Raw genomic sequence first — 18,950 nt, 5'->3', positions numbered from 1 at the left:
ATATATATATATATATATATATATATATATATATATATATATATCACACATCAAATGTTCAAAATCCACTCACCATACTGTGGTCACGTCGTGACCTAAGAAGATAAGAAAGTCGGGATATTCCATTCTCACGTCGTGAGACACAATGCATCATGTCGTGAGATACGCTCTGAACAAATTGATGCAATAAGATCTTAATCCTTTTAGATAAGTAACAAAAACTTCCCGAATGTCTTATCTACTCCAGAACATCATAAAGATCATGGATTTTTGGATATGCATGTCCAATGCATGTCCCTAGCACAAGCTAGGGGACAAAAGGAAGATTATAGACTCATTCTATACATGAAATATAATGCATAAAAACCTAGATCTAAGATTATAAACTCAAAAATCAATGAACATGGAAACTAACAAAGGTCCATAAGGTGTAAAGACGCATGATTGTGAGACTTGAATACAAAAATGATGAACTGGATGCTCTTCTTCTTCTTCTTATTCTTTGATAGAAATCACCAAAAATGAGCTCAAGATCAACTATGGGGTGCTAGGGTTTCAAAAGGGGGTATTAGGAGGTGATGGAGGTTGAGGGTGGGCTAACCCTAGCCCTCACTTCATTTAGATACGGGAAAAACCCCCAAAAATTAGGGTTTGCCTCGCAGCCAATTCTCACGTCGTGACCCATAAGGGCTCATGTCGTGAGCCTCAAGGAAATGCACGATTCTTCCATCTGGGCTCACATCGTGACACCTAAGTACTCATGTTGTGAGCAAGGTTTAAAATTAAGAATTAAAATTAGGAATTCAACAATGAGGCTTACCTAGAACTGGGTGTTATAATTCTCCTCCACTTGAATTAGACTTCGTCCTCGAAGTTCGATGATGCGAATAAGTTTGGGTAATGTTCACGCATCTCCGCCTCGGGTTCCCACGTCCACTCGGAACCCTTACCCAAAGGTACCACCTTGTTGGGCAAGGCCTTCATCTTCCTATCCATAATATCCACCGGCCTCTCCACAAAATTCAGGCGCTCATCGACCTGAATTACGTCCATGGGAACTACCACTGAATCGTCGACGACACACTTCTGAAGCTGAGAAACATGGAAGGTGCTATGAATCTAGTTGAGCTCCTCAGGCAGATCCAATCGGTAGGCTACCTTTCCTACCCTAGCCACTACTCGGAATGGTCCGATAAATTAGGGACCTAATTTTCCCCTCTTCTTAAAGCGTATAACACCCTTCCAGGGTGATACCTTCAGTAATACCATATCCCCAACCTGGAACTCTATCTCAAATCGTTGTCGGTCGGTGTAACTCTGCTGCCGACTCTAGGTTGTCTACAATCTCTTCCTGATCTGATGGATAAGCTTCATAGTCTGAAGGACCACTTTGATCCTCCCCATGACCCTGTGACCGACCAATCCCAACACACTGGTGTACGACACTCCCTCCCATAGAGAAGCTCGAAAGGTAGCACACCAATACTGGAATGATAAATGTTGTTGTAAGAAAACTCAACTAGAGGAAGGTAGGAATCCCAACTCCCATAGAAATTGATAACGCAAGCCCTCAACATATCCTCGAGCGTCTGAATGGTTCGCTCACTCTGTCCATAAGTATGAGGGTGACAATGTTAGATAAGGTGTCTTAGCCCATAACTATAATTGGTATGTACTTGACCCGAGAGTAGCATGGTCCATTTCGGGTTGCATATCACCAGGATAATTTGATAGGATGGATACTTGAGTAAGAGGTTACTTATGATTTATTAATATATTATAAGTTCTATTATATTAATATGAAATCATATTATTTAATTAGTATTGATCAAGAATTAATTTGGAATTAATTATGTGATCAAAAGAGACTAATTAAATATATGGGGATTGATTTGGTAAATCAATGATTCTTATAGTATGGGCCAATTGTTATTTAGGATGGGCTAAACCAATATGTTAGTCCATGGATAGTCCATGGAGGTTTAACCCATGGAGCCTAAGTAATATGAAAGGTCATGGGCATTAGGGTTTGCATGGATGTAACCCTAGACTTTGCCACACTATAAAAGGACTCCCTTAGCACCCAAAATCGGCCACTAGAGTTCTTGGAGTTCATTAGAGCCGATTTTGGAGCTAGCAACATCTCTCTCAAGTTCTCCTTTTTCCTAGGTGTGTTGTGAACCGTTTGAGGCATCACACTTGGGGTGTTAAGTTCTTAAAGGCCAAATACAAAAAGTTCTACAAGCTACATAAAGAGGTAAACTCCTAACTAGAATTTTATGTTGTTTATGTCAATTGTATGCTAGTTGTAGGCTTAATGATTTGGAAACAATATTGCATGTATAATTAGAGAAAACATAGATCCAAAGCATTTAGGGTTGTATGTGCATCATAGGATGTTGTAGTATACTAAAACCCAACAATGGTATCAGAGCCATGGGTTGTTTTCTATTATATTTGATGCAAATGTATTATTTTTCAAAGCTGAAAAACTGTCTGACATCATCTACTCGACGATTTCATGCTTGGACTCGACAAGTAGGATGTGTTTTGCCTTGAACTCGACGAGTCCATAAATGGGCTTGACGAGTTGCATGGTCAGACAACAGATTTTCGAGTTTTTTGGCCAGAATTGGATTAGGATCATTACCACAAACTGTTTTGAATCATAAAATCTGTTTTTTTATATGGAAGTGATCATGCTCATCCAATTAAAAGATAATTGTCATAGTTTCAAGATTTGTATTAGTTTATATGATAGGCGAATTTCTTGTAAATTGTTGATATGAATTATCTTGACTTATGAGTTTACTAGATCAGAGAAAAATTAATTGATAGTTTTTATTAGTTAGAATATTTGATCTAAATGTTTTTTATGAACTCCATAACTTGTCCTCAAGTTATGGAAAATGAAAAGTCTCTCTTTTAAATGGTTTTAAAGTCTTCCATAACTTGTCCTCAAGTTATGGAACATGAAAAGTTTTTCCATTAAAAATGCATTAAACTCATAACTTATAGAAACCAAAAGTTTTTGAATAGTTCAAAACCTGCCCTCAAGTTCTGGAATTTATAAGGTCACCCTTATGAGTACTTTAGTTCCAAACCCTAGAATTTTAAAAGTTAAAATTCAACCCTTATACTATTGTAGTATTAAAAGTTAATATATATATATATATATATATATATATATATATATATATATATATATATATGTATAAGAGTAAGTCAGTCTTACCGTTAGTAGGCCTCATTCACGAAGCCAGTCTATAAGGGGGTATAAGGTTACTGCCTATAAAATGGCAGTTTAATGGGTGTCCACTCTCACCCACCGCTTCCTTGACTGGTGGAGGGTTGCTAGCCGAACGGGTAGGATAGGACACCAATTCTCATTATACGTATAATGATAATTATAAAGTTACTAAAATTTTATTAAATTCTCAATCTTAGTTACTTTAGGAAAAATGTGAATATGGTGCTATCCCTTGAAATTGCACTTTGCACCTTGTTAAGTCGTTAGTGGAGCGTGTGTGGTTAACCGGCACACTAATTTGGGACTGATAGTGTGTGGAAAAGGGTAGCTTGATGTTAATCATAGATCAATGGAGCGTGAGTGGTTAACCGACACATTGATTAGGTGATTTGTAACATTGGGTGTACCAAGCTAATTTTCATGGTTATTCACACCTTGTTTGTGATCCTCGGCATCCCAGTCATAAACTTGAAGGGCACAATCGAGATTTAAACATGCCATTGAAAAGTTCAATGAATCTCAAAGGATCTAGGAATTTCAAACCAATTACAACTTAGTAATCAATTTCTTTTTCATGGTGGAAATTGGTAAATCGTCATTTACCTACATTCAAATATTTTACAATTGGATTACGGCATCCCTCTTCCGAATTGTAAAATATTGTGTTGGGTCCTAGCATTAATATTTAATTTGGGTGTTATATTAAGGACTTTAATCAACTAACTTGAATTTCTCCCTTGTAGATGTCTAGTTCAGACAACTATGGTCTTCCCAAATCTTTTGGAACAAGCTTTCCTCTTGAAGATGATGTTCCACGATTGGATCGTGGAAGTGGAAATCATACTTTACTTCCTCCACCTCCTCCAATTATTCTCCCTGACCCACAAGCTCGAAGACTTGAAAAATTCAAGATCACTCAATCCTTATTAGCTAGTAAACACAAAGATGGAAAGTCTATATGTGCTCATGTCTTGGACATGAAGTTGCATATTGACAGGCTGGGAATGTTGGGTGTCGTGTTCCCGAGGAAGTTAGCTATTGACTTGGTTCTTCAGTCACTTCCCGAGTCATAGTGTGAGTTCGTTAAAGACTACTATATGATAGATCATGACATGACTCTTATTGATCTTAACTATTTGCTAATTGTTGCTGAATCAACAATGATTTGGCGCAATGGTCAAGCAAATTTGATTGGAAGATATACATCCCAAGCTGACATGGACATCCCAGAAATGATTCCTTCTCCTAAAGGAAAGGAATTGGCCATTGTCAAAAGTTTTGATCATAAGAGAAAGGCCAATTCTTAGACTGTCCCATGTGTCATTCCAAATGAGCTTGTGTGTTTCTATTGCCAAGGAAATGGACATTGGAAGCGAAGCTGGCCTGACTACCTGAGAACTTTAATCAAATTGTATGGTTCTACTTCAGGTATGTCCACTATCTAACTCTATTGAGTTCCTAATTGTTGATTTTTAATACATAATGTGACAAGTTTTGCATTTTGATGTTTTGTAGGAGCATGCAAAAGGAAGGAAGCTTAAAAGTAAGAGCATGCTAAATCTGATCGCGAAGAGATGTATTTCGATCGTATGGTTCGAAGACCGGATTTTTGAGCTGCTGCTTAGGAGTTATGATAGATTGCTTAGAAATATGTAGTAACATAGTTTTCATTTGTAATTGCATTGTAAGGAAAAGTTTTTTCCGCATTTTATAAATAAACAAAACTTTGATTTTATTTTGTATTATATCTCCTTGCAATGGCATTTGTGAAAATTGATGTTTGTATGTTTCTATTATCAACAATATGGATTTGATTCTTTCATTTGTGGTAGTGTAAATTTTACCAAATAGGGAAAGATTCTCATCACCCAAGTTTCAATTGGATAGAAACTTGGAATCATGCAACTTGTATTGTGTGATGTATGAGAACCTTCATCTTTGGAAATTAAAGACTAATTCCTTGTTCACATGTATATGTGAGTTGAGTGAAGGACTAGGAGATTGGGTACACTTGGTTGTGCGTTGGTCAGGTCCACCACAAAGAACGATAAGACTATTCGTCATGATTTACTAAAGTTAGTAAATATGGTTATGCTTACAAGTTTAAGTATAATTCTGAATCATTGAAAAGGTTTCAATGTATAGCAGGACGAATAAGAAAGAATCAAATTAGGCAGAAAGATAAAAGTTTCTCCAATCTGAAAGGATCGGAGAGTACTTTAGTATCGTGTGTTGTGATCATCTTAATGATTATGTAAACCATATCACAAATGATCCTCTAAGGACACATTAGTACACTTGTATGGCTAAGAAGAGGAATTGGGAATTGTTGAAATGGGTAAATCAATTAAGGTAAATCATACTTCATTCCAAAATCAAGCCTTAGAGTCATACTCCAAGATTATGCCTTGAGTGACATATCTTAAGTAGGTTTATAACACATAATGAAATATGGGATAGGAATGTTTTCTAACTCTTGCATATTTCAAATTGGTGGTTGTGATGTTTTGGATAAAACAAAGACCAAATAAGACCAATTATATGAAGTGTCATTCTTGATAAGAATCCGCACTAACTCTTAAATATTTGTTTGTCAATGAATAGTTCTTAACAGAGAATCTTATATGTCAAAAGGTCAGTGGGAGCCTTAATGGTCCTGGATAGTTTCAAGAACTAATCAAGAATAAAACCTATTGTTTATCACTAGCACACGACTTGAGGTTTGCAACCTATCGTGTTGACATATTCTTGTTTTTGTGCCCATTCCAGTTAAAGTTGAATATGCATGTGAGTTCTATGAGTTCTCAATTGTTTGCATAAGGCAAAGTACCTGGATCAATGAAAGTTTCATTGATCAGTATGGGTGAGCTGCTTAACAACTTGGAAGACATGGTAGGCCCTTGTGCTACCAAGTGGCAGGAAATTAAGATTGAACAAGTTCAGTCCATATGGGTTTGGATTTGTCACGGATCTTGTCTTATGATTATGGTTTGAAAAATTCACATGGATAGGAACACATACACCATAAAATCTAAGTGGCATAAGGTTTCTCTTCGCTTCATGAAAATGATTGTGAGGAAACGCTTTCACTAAGTAGATTCTAAGGAGATAGCAATTGTGGTACTTGCATTCTCAAATTCGATTATGATTACGGTATCCTTCTTCATAGTTCGAATTGTGAGAAATGGCAAAGGTCTAAACATTTGAGACTTATTGTTGTAAGTTCTAAAATTGTTTAGACAAACATGTGAGCTGTCTAAGGAAATGTGTATGAGTTTGAGAAGCCTAGATAAAGTCTCATCGAAGCATCTCGTATCAGAAATCTAAACTTTGGTAATGAAAGTCAATAAGTATTGATTTCTAGAGGTCCGGCTGATTTCTGGGTACATGTTAAAGCTAGTGAGAGCATAAGTGTTATGCAAATAAGAATATAATTATTATGCTAGTGGGAGCGTAATTATTATGGTAAGTGTTGCAACTTAGCAATGTTAATTATAAAAAATAAAAGTTTCAAATTGCACAGTTACAGGATTTGAAAAGTTGTTTTGCTATAATTAAGGGAGAGAAATTCATACTTCATTTCAAATCTAAAAGCTTAGATTGAGATTTTAATCAAATTTAGTCAAGAACATATATGGATGTTATGTTGAAATGGTTCAACATAAGGAAATTCTATATTTGGAAATATTGTAGCAAGAGACTGGTAAAGTATCACATCTTTATCTGAGACATAATGAATTATATCCCATATGCTTCGGGTATAGGATCGATTGCATATGCTATAATATTTAAGTGTTCCATTTTTCCAAATGCCTAGGGCATTAAGAGGGAAAAGGACTAGAACTGGATATGACTAAAATGATTAAGCAATTGTCGAGGACAATCTGAGGTTTACCAAAGATTAATTGCTCATGAACAGTTGGAAGTATAGTGTAAATTTTGGACAGACCATATTGACATATTCTGAAAAAAGGCAACTCTTGTTCATAAGTGATAGTCAAAATGGGAATATGGAAATGTTTCCATAGGTAAAAGTTATTCATTAAATATGTGTAAGATTAGAAAGCTTAATGCAAGAAGGATGTTCAAAGGAGTGTACTTTGAATGTGACACTTCGTTTCCATGGAATTGCTCTCCATTGGAATACTTTGTAATGCCTGTTGCCAAGTCTCTGTGACTTTTTTGCATAGTCATTACAAGAGGATCATTGTATATATGTTTAGGATCTAACAGATTACAGTAAATGGCAAGAATTGGTATTCGTACATTTACGGTAAAGATTTGGAATTGTGAAATGAGTTTCATTGAAATATTTTCGATTGATCTATTTCACAAAGCAAGGACCATAGATAAACATAGTGTACATGCTTGGAGTATGGGATAACTATTGTTTTAATTCAAGTATTAAGTTGATAAATCGAAACATTATACAATGAATAATGTGTAATCAATATGGTGATTAAATAAAAGGTGTTTTATTTATATTCATAAGTTCTCAGACCATATTGGATTCGATTATTCTTGTGTTTCATTTTGCATGTTTTGACTTCGCGAATAATAAGATTATTCAAACTATCCACAGTCGATCATACTTTGGAAGTAGGTATTGAGGCAAGAATGTCATGAATGGGTCTGTAAGATTGTCTAAGGTGTTAGACATAACACAAGTTTGCTATAGTATTCATGAGTACTCGTATAATAAGATTTGAGTATTGGATTCAACCCACGCTCATTTGAATCACTTCATGTATTTTATCACGAGTGGTTGTGAGACGATAATATCTTATATTCTTGAAACCAAGACATTTGAGCTGTAATTTACAAGTCGGTTGCACATTGACATATGTAAACGCACTAGTAACTTGGTGTTATAAAACATATTGTTGTGTGTAATTTGATGAGTAAGTACAAGCAAGCATATGATTCGAAGTTTATCCATTACTTTTACCCTTAGAGGGATAAAAGCGATATATGTGGGCCCCTCGATGATTTAGTGATGACAACCCTAAGTGCTTGGCCAAGCCTGGACTGATTTGATTTGTTCAATTAGTCGGTCGTCATAAATCGGAAATCGGGAAACAATAGATGGACAGAGAGAATGATTATAATCCATGTATCATGTTCATATAATATCTAGAATGAAGGAATATATGATCCCTTATCTAATGGACACGTCATTGACCAGGTCAGAGTTCGTCAGCGGCTTTTAAGAGCTACAATTGCTAGTCGGGATTTTGGAGTCGTACTTGCAATAATAGTTATTAGACTTCTCAAAGTGGGAGACTGTTGGATTAGGTGTCTAAGCCCATAACTATAATTGGTATGTACTTGACCCGAGAGTAGCATGGTCCATTTCGGGTTGCATATCACCAGGATAATTTGATAGGATGGATACTTGAGTAAGAGGTTACTTATGATTTATTAATATATTATAAGTTCTACTAAATTAATATGAAATCATATTATTTAATTAGTATTGATCAAGAATTAATTTGGAATTAATTGTGTGATCAAAAGAGACTAATTAAATATATGGGGATTGATTTGGTAAATCAATGATTGTTATAGTGTAGGCCAATTGTTATTTACGATGGGCTAAACCAATATGGTAGTCCATGGATAGTCCATGGAGGTTTAACCCATGGAGCCTAAGTAATATGAGAGGTCATGGGCATTAGGGTTTGTATGGATGTAACCCTAGACTTTGCCACACTATAAAAGGACTCCCTTAGCACCCAAAATCGGCCACTAGAGTTCTTGGAGTTCATTAGAGCCGATTTTGGAGCTAGAAACATCTCTCTCAAGTTCTCCTTTGTCCTAGGTGTGTTGTGCACCGTTTGAGGCATCACACTTGGGGTGCTAAGTTCTTAAAGGTCAAATACAACAAGTTCTACAAGCTACATAAAGAGGTAAGCTCCTAACTAGTATTTTATGTTGTTTATGTCAATTGTATGCTAGTTTTAGGCTTAATGCTTTGGAAACAATATTGCATGTATAATTAGAGAAAACATAGATCCAAAGCATTTAGGGTTGTATGTGAACCATAGGATGTTGTAGTATACTAAAACCCAACAGACAAGTCGTGCTGAAAAGCAGTCTAGTACCCAGCTCCTCGTGAAACTTTTGCCAAAACCGAGAAGTAAATCGTACATCACGGTAGGAGACGATAGAAACCGGCACCCCATGGCGAACAACGATCTTGCACACATATACATCGGCCAATTTCTCGGCCGAAGAACTCTCCCGAATGGAAAGAAAGTGGGCACTCTTGGTCAATCGATCGACAATGACCCAAATCACGTCAAATCCCTTGGCCATTCTCGACAGCTTGGTGATGAAATCCATAGTGATCTCTTCATACTTCCACATGGGAACCTCCAAGGGCTGTAACTTGCCATGCAGCCTCTGGTGCTCAGTCTTGACCATCCGATAGGTCAAGCATATCTCCGCGTACCATGCTATCTCCCGCTTCATGCATGGCCATCAATAACTAAGTCTCATGTCCCGATACATCTTGGTGGCTCCAGGGTGAATCGAGAACCTAGACTTATGAGCCTCCTCCATTACTATATGTCGGACTTTGCCAGAAAATGGCACCCAAACCTGACCACACTGGGTCAAAAGCCCGCGAATATCGGTAGAAAACCCGTCAATCTCATCCTGATCCTCTCCTTCTTCTAATTTTCCTTATTGACCCCCTCGACCCGAGCCTTCCTGATCAAATCCAGTAGTGGGGGAGGTAATGGTCATCCTTAAACGGTGTCCTTGAGCTGGAGTACTAGCTACCTTGCGGCTCAAAGCGTTGGCAACCACATTAGCCTTCCCTGGGTGATAAAGAATATCACAGTCATAATCCTTGACCATGTCAAGCCATCTACATTGCCACATCAGATTCGGCTAACCCATGAGGTACCTCAGACTCTTGTGATCCGTGTAGATGGTACATCGGACCCCATGATGCTTACCTGAACTGGGTTTAAACTGGGCTCATGTCATAGCAGGTTTTAAACTTAAGAATTTAAATCAGGAATTCCACAATGATGCTTACGTGGAACTGGGTGATACATGTTGTTGGGGTGAAAAAGACGATGTACATTCCTCTCAAGAACAAACCTCCATCATTCGTCTCAGTCATCATCTTCGAAGTTGTGATGTATACTAAAGTTCAACAATCTAGGTCACTAATCGAGGGATTTCATGTCTGATTTCATTTGCTTCAACAATCTAGGGCATGAATCGCCGGCAAACCTCCACCGTTTTGGTTTGTTTGGGTTTCAGATTTTAGAAAATTAAGATGATTTCATTTGCTTTCAAGCTTGATGGTTTTTTGGCATCGGCTTGATTTCATACAGCTTGATGATCTGGTCCAATTGTATTGGGGTTTTCACCGGCATTAGTGAAGGGACGATGAGAAAGATGGAGACGAATGTAGGTAGAAGGAGCTGAGAATTGGAATGGGGGAATTTAAAACAAATAAATAAATAAAAAAAGACAATGGAAAAAGAAATTATTAAGGGCAAAATAGTCATTTAATGTCAAAATGGATGAAGTATGCAAGTTTAAAACAAACGAGAAACTATCTGAGTTAATTTTTGAAAATATGGACTAAATATGTCTTTTGACACATGCACGATTGATGATTCGTATAAGTTACCCTAAAACCTATTCTAAACCGGTGGTTCTGTTTAACCTTACCGCTTCTTAGAAAAAACGGTCCGGTTTTTTTATCCGTTCTCAAAAAACCGGCTCACTTTGTGCAACTCTAGCACAAAATACACCCAAGTGGAAAAATAAAGACAAACAACGTATGTGTAAAGATTTGTTTTTCCTTTGTTTTTTTGTTTTTTGTTTTTTTGTTTTTTTTTGTAGTAACAACCATCAATAAGTTACTTTATAAAACTAAAAAACATGTAACAGAAAACCTTCTACAAAATATGCTATTGTTTAATATATATATATATATATATATATATATATATATATATATATATATATATATATATATATATATATATATATATATATATATATATATATATATGGTTGAGATCGGTTGAGAACTCAAAGTTTCCTGAGAACTAAAAGTGGACCGTTGGATCCAAAGTAATTCGTTAAGGACATCATCGTCATCTTACCAATCTCATTTAATGTTTAATTTTTTTGTGTTATTTAATATATTAATATAAATGTCTAAAAATTAACAAAATAACTCAAAATTTCGGATTTATTTTTAAAAAAATAATAATTTTTGATTTTTTTAAAAAATGGAGATTTTTTAATTTTTTTTCAAAAAACATGAATTTTTCAAAAAAAATGAAAAAAATATATTTTTTAAAAAACTGCATCTTTTTTTCAAAAAAAAGCTGCATTTTTTTTCAAAAAAAAAACTGCATTTTTTTTCAAAAAAAAAACTGCATTTTTTTTCAAAAAAAAAAACTGCATTTTTTCTAAAAACAAACTGTATTTTTTTTTCAAAAAAGCTGCATTTTTTTTTTCAGAAAAACTGCATTTTTTTCAAAAAAAAAAAAAAGAAACTGCAATTTTTATTAAAAAGTGCAATTTTTTTCAAAACTGCATTTTTTAACAAAAAAATCAACGTTTTAGATGCATATATGCATATATTTTCAAATGCATATATATGCATATTTCTTATACTATAATATTCGTAAGTAAATTATAAAAAAATCTCATTTTTATTAATCAATCTATAAACATAATACAAGTATTTTATTCGATACAAAATAAAATATAAAAAAAACTATAAAGATTCACATTGTTATCATTTCTTCATATCAAGATTTCCATATTTTCTTCAATTTATCACTTTTCACCTCTTTAATATTTTCAAAATATTCTTCAAAATCTACAGGAAAATAAAAAAAATGATTAATGCAAGAACACGCACATGTATATATCATGTAAGATTCACATGTGATTATATAATGTGATATTTACATGTTATTGTATCTTTTAAGATTTAAATGTGAAATTCACAAGAAAATTTTAAAAAATAATTAACGAAGAACACTTACACAAAATGCATGTGTGCATATAGACGTAATTCATATGTGATTCACTTGTGATTTACATGTGAATCACATGTAATTGATATGTGATTCACTTGTGATTTACATGTGAATTACATGTGATTAATATGTGAATTACATGTGATTTACATGTGAATCACATATAATTCATATGTGATTAACTTGTGAATCACATGTAATTCATAGGTAATTCACTTGTAATTTACATGTGAATCACAAATTAATCATATGTGAATTACATGTGAATCACATGTAATTCATATGTGAATTACATGTTATTTACATGTGAATCACATGTAATTCATATGTAATTCACTTGTGATTTACACGTAAATCACATGTAATTCATATTTACATGTGAATCATATGTGAATTACTTGTGATTAAAATATGAATCACATGTGAATCATATGTGAATTACATGTTATTTACATGTGAATCACATGTAATTCATATGTGATTCACTTGTGATTTACATCACATATAAATTACATGTGAATCACATGTAATTCATATGCGATTCACTTGTGATTTACATGTGAATCATATGTAAATTACATGTGAATCACATGTAATTCATATGTAAAGTTTGCAACCAAAATACTTCAATAAAATTATATTTTCATTTATATATTATACTAATGGATTAGTTTATTGGTCACCGAATCAGAAATCAATGATGGAACAAAAAATATCCCAAAGATTAATTAAAATATACCTCTTTCCTCAATGTAAAATGACCAAAATCCAAACGAAAATGACTGTTATACTTTGATGAGGCATTTAATCTTATAGGAATTCTAATTTTTGGAGCATCAAGGTCAATATCAAGAGCAAATCTGCAAATGCAAGAAGAAATACAAGAAATTAGCAAACTTTTTTTTGTAATAGTTTTATCAAAGAGAAAGATATTAGTTTCTCATATATATTGTTGAATTTAGTAAAATTCATCCAACTATACCTGCAAAGCAGTTGTTGTTTCATAAGCAACTTTAGGGCTAACAAAATTGTTCCTCTTCATAAATTCCAGAAAATGGAAGGAATTACATTCATTCAGGAATCGTCCATTCCAATGGAATGATACATTCCTTTCCTTCTCCATCATACCAAGGCTGAGCTCTTTGAGGGTTGCATAGATCCTACATGACATTTTCCTTACAATCTTCGTGATCATGTAGTATACACCCAAATAAGACCCCACTGTAGCCATTGCCAAAGGGGTGTCTTTCGTGCTCTGAAAAAGATAACACAAGCCTCAGATATAAGCAAGTAAAACATAGAATTCATTAAATCGTGAACCACTTTTGGAAATATGAGTTTAATTAATGAATATAGTAACCTACCAGGATAATACATGTGATTGCAACTCCAACATCAACTTCTCCATCTTCAGAAATAATATATTTCCTCACCAGCCAATATCCGAAACCAGCTCCTAACAAAATGATTCCAAGCACCACAAAATAGAAACCTTCAAGGTTAAATAAACTTTTCTGTAAGATCAATAGATTATAATTCATATGTAATTCACTTTTGATTTACATGTGATTTACATGTGAATCACATGTAATTCATATGTGAATCACTTGTGATTTACTTGTGAATTACATGTGATTCATATGTAAATTACATATGAATCACATGTAACTCATATGTGATTCACTTGTGATTTACATGTGAATTAAATGTGATTTACATGTGAATCACATGTAATTTATATGTGAATCACTTGTGATTTACTTGTGAAGTACATGTGATTAATATGTAAATTACATATGAATCGCATTTAACTCATATGTAATTCACTTGTGATTTACATGTAATCACATGTAATTGTGATTTTACATGGGAATCCTATTTTCATTTCTTTCTATTACAACATTGCACTTTCAGTTCTTTTCTTATTTAGGCATTATCATACTTTGAAAAATCTACCAAAGTATAACATTGTACTTTCACTTTTTTAAAAGTAAAATACTATAATAGGAAGAAATGAAAGTAAGATGCTATAATAAGCAAATTATGAAAGTACATTGTTAAAAAGAGCTTACTTGTGTCATTCTACCAAACAATGTGGTAGGTGAACCGCGATTACGATGTAGAGACTTATAAGGTGAACCACTTGCTTTGATTGTACTTTGTAGTAGGAACAAAAGAGTTGAAGTTGGTGATAGCCAGTATCCTAAATCTTTGATGTTGTCTTGAGTCTTCAATAATATGGAATGCTTTTGATTAGTTTCAACACAAAACAAATGCAAGAAGAAACAAGTAGACACTAGATACATCATCCTTTTAAGGGCAATTTGCAAGATATAGCAATGTACTTTACTCTTGTTACCAATATAGACATTGTTCTTTATCTTTTACAAATAGTAGCAATGTAATTATATATTTTTTTATCAATAATAGAAATATTTGACCTAATACCTATAAAATACATGTTGTTTCTTACTTTATTAACCATAATATCATTATGTTTACATTTTATATACCTATAATAGCAATATGTAATCTTACAGTTGTAAATTTTACAAGTTTCATATAATATGTTGCTATTATTACTACTAGAAAACTGCCCTTTAATGACACGCAAACAATGACACGCAGTGATTTACGATACGCATTTTCTGTGTGTCCTAAAAATAACGTCCATTTTAAAAAAAATGAAGGATAGAGGACACGCATTTTTGCGTGCCCTAAAATTAGTGTCCAATAAAAAAAATTAAAAACACGGAGGGCACCTATGTTAAAATGAGTGTCGTGTAGGGACGTCGCTTTATATTTTATTTATTGAAACACGCTTTTTCTTCTTTCGCAGCAACGGGGGAAATGAAAATCCCAAAAGTTTGAAAGGCGGCCGTTTTATCCTCTTCTCTCACTGATCAATACCAAAAAAACCCTAATATCATCACCACTCCTCGCCAACAACTGCCGGCTACCGTCGGCCGTGTCCTCGGGCGACCAATGGAAGATGTTAGCGCAACCTATACAATCGGTAAAGAGCTAGGTCGCGGTCAATTTGGTGTGACGTATCTTGTCACTCATAAAACAACGCACCAACAGTTTGCTTACAAGTCAATCGCGATGCAGAAGCTGATTAACAAGGATGACATCGACGATGTCCGTCGAGAAGTCCAGATCATGCATCACCTCACCGGACACCGTAACATTGTCGAGCTCCATGGCGCCTACGAGGATCGACACTCTGTTAACCTAATCATGGAGTTGTGCGCCGCCGGGGAGCTATCAAAAATAAATGTCACCCTTTTCAATGATCAATAAAGCTACTCCTGTTTCTCTCTCACACTTCCGTTCCCTTCCCTCTTCTCCGGTGTCTGTTCTTCATCCTTAACCCAAAAGCAGGGTAGGAACAAGAATTTCCAAACAAAACCCACATGCTCTTCCATCTAATTTGATCTTTTTTATGGGTATTTTATCTTCCTTTTTCTTTTGATTTTGGGATAATGGATTTCGATCACATTGAATGCGTTTCAACATCGGATGAATTAAATGAGTCCCATACCATCATCATCGTCATCAACATCAACATCAACATCGTCAAAACAGCCATCAAAATCCCCAGGTTTTCTTCATTTTTATTATTTGATTATGCTCTTAAATGTTAAAATTCATATTATAATCGTTTCAAAATTGATGTGAATTTGGGGGTTTTCTGATTGTGATACATCGTTTTTTACTTCGTTTAACAAAAAGATGATGTTGACTTTTCATGGTCAAACATATCAATTTTTTAAGCCTTTCTTGTACATACAAGTTGTTACCCTTTACCCTATTTGTTATCAAACATTATCTCATTACCGAAATTTCCTTAAAAAGTTTAGAATTCATGGAAATCTTGAAGTTGGAAATTAGAATGATTTACTTCAAAAGTTTGTCAGACAACTTTATTCAATTTCAAGATTTATCTAAATTTGTGCAGTATTACAATGGTCACACGCTTTGTTCCACTTGTAAAACACTTGTGAACAACAAGTGTCCGACTTGGAGACAAGAACTCGGTGATATAAGATGTCTAGCATTGGAAAAAGTTGCAGAATCCCTCGAATTTCCATGCAAATACTGCTCACTCGGTTGCCATGGAATCTTCCCTTACTACAGTAAGCTAAAACATGAAGCTGTATGCAATTTCAGGCCATGTAGTTGCCCTTATGCGGGATCAGAGTGTTCGGTTGTTGGAGTTATGGTTGTGCTGATGATTGTCTTTTTTTGATGTTATGTAGATTTTCAATTGTTTTGGGCAGTATTTTTGTCTCCATTTTGAAGCATTTCAGCTGAGTATGGCTTCGGTTATATGGCGTTTGTGAGGTTCATGGGAGATGAAAATGATGCCCGGAATTATAGTTACAGTTTGGAGGTGGGAGGGAATGGTCGGACATAGATAGACTTAATACAAACGCCATTTCCTCAAGTGTGCTTTTCATCTGAATTTATCCAGACAACACTTGACTTGACTTGACTTGACTGAATGATTTTGTTTTGTTGATGCAGGAGTCGACAACGAGGAGGCAATAGAGTGAGAACAAGGAATCCAAATGTCGGGCATCCACTACTTAATGGTCTTTTGGAGTAAAGTAACATACAACCTACTCACTCATTTTTCATCTACTAATCCTTCTTATTATTCTTTTTGCTAGATTATTATTATTATTAGTATAGGTTTCACGAATTCTGTATATATACTTTATAGACACCATACTTACAACTTACATTCATCTATGTGCCATATAAAAGCTTAGTCACGAACAGGAAGGAGACTCTTCCACTCTTTAGTTTTTGTATTCACAATAACAGTAATAATAACAACTTCTTCCTCTTCTGAGTGGTGGTATTCTATGTTTTGATATCTAAGGGCTAAACAGGAACACATGTATTTGTGTATTGACTATATTGAGGTAAGGTGAGTGTGGGAGTTTTATTTTCGATGTGGCTTGGGCTTTATAGGCACTTGGGTTGGGTTGGGTTGGGTTGAGTTGCTTCTTATTATTCAAACTCAAACTAGCGGACTAACGGAAGCGGTAATTTTCCTTAAATACCCTTAATAACAGAGTGCATGCATATGGTGGAGCTTCAAGTGTTAGTGAATCTATTTGTCACTGAATCTTTTAAATGTTTTATGTTCTGCCTTTTATTTAAATATGATAACGAGTCTGTAATACATATGAATTGATTTAGTTCTTCAAGTGTTAGTGAATCTATTTGTCACTGAATCTTTTGAATGTTTTATGTTCTACCTTTTGTTTATATATGATAATGAGTCTGTAATACATATGAGTTGATTTAGTTCTTCAAGTATTAGTGAATCTATTTGTCACTGAATCTTTTAAATGATTTAACAATAGAGTGCATCCATATGATGGAGCTTCAAGTAGTTAACCTGGCTAATTCCAATAATGGAAGCTACCAGTGTCAAGGGAAAATAAGGGTTGATGCATCTTTAAAAATTCATGGTATAAATGCTTGCCTTGATGACTCTCCTGGACTTCAACACTACCAGATTATAACATTAAAGCCAATAACATTTCAACTTTCAACACTAAGGTATGACACGCTTCACTCTTATTTTAATTTTTGGTGTCATTGTGCCTTATTTTTATTTACTTTACTTTCTATTGTATGACAGGAAGGATAATTGGTCTCTTGGGAAAAGTGTAAGTTCTTTCTCTGCACTCCTGCATGGGAATCAAAATCCACAAGTGGAATCTGATGCAGTGATGGAAAATGGAGTCCTACCTGTGACTGCAGTAGATCGGGATGAAGTTATGACAGAAGTGGAGGCTGATGTGAGTGATGTTATGAAATGGACATGGAAACCTATGAGAAGTCATCTGAAGAATCAAGTCCTATGACAACAGGTGATTCTTAAGTCTTTTTTTGGGTTATTTTCTGAAGCTATTAATGTGATTGTAAGAGGTAAAACCCAACATTTTATATGATAAGTGTAGAGCATGTGAAACATGAAACCAGTGGGGTTATCACCTGTGATATATCTGTTAAGGGAGGTGTTGAGAGTAAGATTCTTCTTGTTTTTTCTTTTTCTCATTAACTCATGTATCCGTTTAGGATTTGGTAAAGTAGTTGAATGAGTAATGATGCATGTATGGATAAAGTGTTGTATACGTAAGAGTCTGTTTCTTTTCTAGACATATGAATGATACTAAGTGACCAATTTTACCATTATATTTAAAAAAGACAAATTTCATTATATTCAATCATTTATGAATTATGAGAAAAAAGAAGTGGAAATATGTAAAAAAGAAACAGCGAGCCCTAAAGACTCTTATTCAATGTTTCCAGATATAGTTGGCAGCAGCGGTGTGCTGGTCCAACCCCAACCCATGACCCATGGGTTCATAAAAACTGTAAGAAGCTATTTAGTGGGACCCACATTTATTAGACAGCTGGAATTATATAGGAAAATAGTAGTATGTTTGGTCAGTATATAGTATGGGAATATGATATAACGAGAAATTGAGTTCACATCTGAGTTGCAATTTAGGATGTTGTTTTGGTAATTTTTGTTAAGAATTTTCTCATGCTTTGCCATTTTCCACTAAGTTATTTTAAACGCTTTTCGCTTATTAGCTTGTTTTTATAAGTATTTTACTATATCATTCGTTGCTGTTTCATCTCTT

The 18,950-nt window shown here is 34.5% G+C and overlaps 1 long non-coding RNA gene across 1 annotated transcript; it reads left to right on the top strand.

Moving 5' to 3' along the window:
• The first annotated feature begins 15,281 nt into the window (after positions 1–15,281).
• Positions 15,282–16,889, top strand: LOC145126293 (uncharacterized). Its single transcript, XR_013716390.1, has 4 exons — positions 15,282–15,880; positions 16,238–16,415; positions 16,539–16,726; positions 16,807–16,889. It is a non-coding gene; the product is annotated as an uncharacterized LOC145126293 (long non-coding RNA).
• The last annotated feature ends 2,061 nt before the right edge of the window (positions 16,890–18,950 follow it).

The sequence above is a fragment of the Lactuca virosa genome, chromosome 7 (genome assembly GCF_052849685.1).
Source record: "Lactuca virosa cultivar CGN04683 chromosome 7, Lactuca_virosa_CGN04683_v6, whole genome shotgun sequence".
Lineage (NCBI taxonomy): Eukaryota > Viridiplantae > Streptophyta > Magnoliopsida > Asterales > Asteraceae > Lactuca > Lactuca virosa.
Note: the sequence above shows the minus strand (reverse complement) of the source record. Positions and strands in the feature narration are given on the sequence as shown.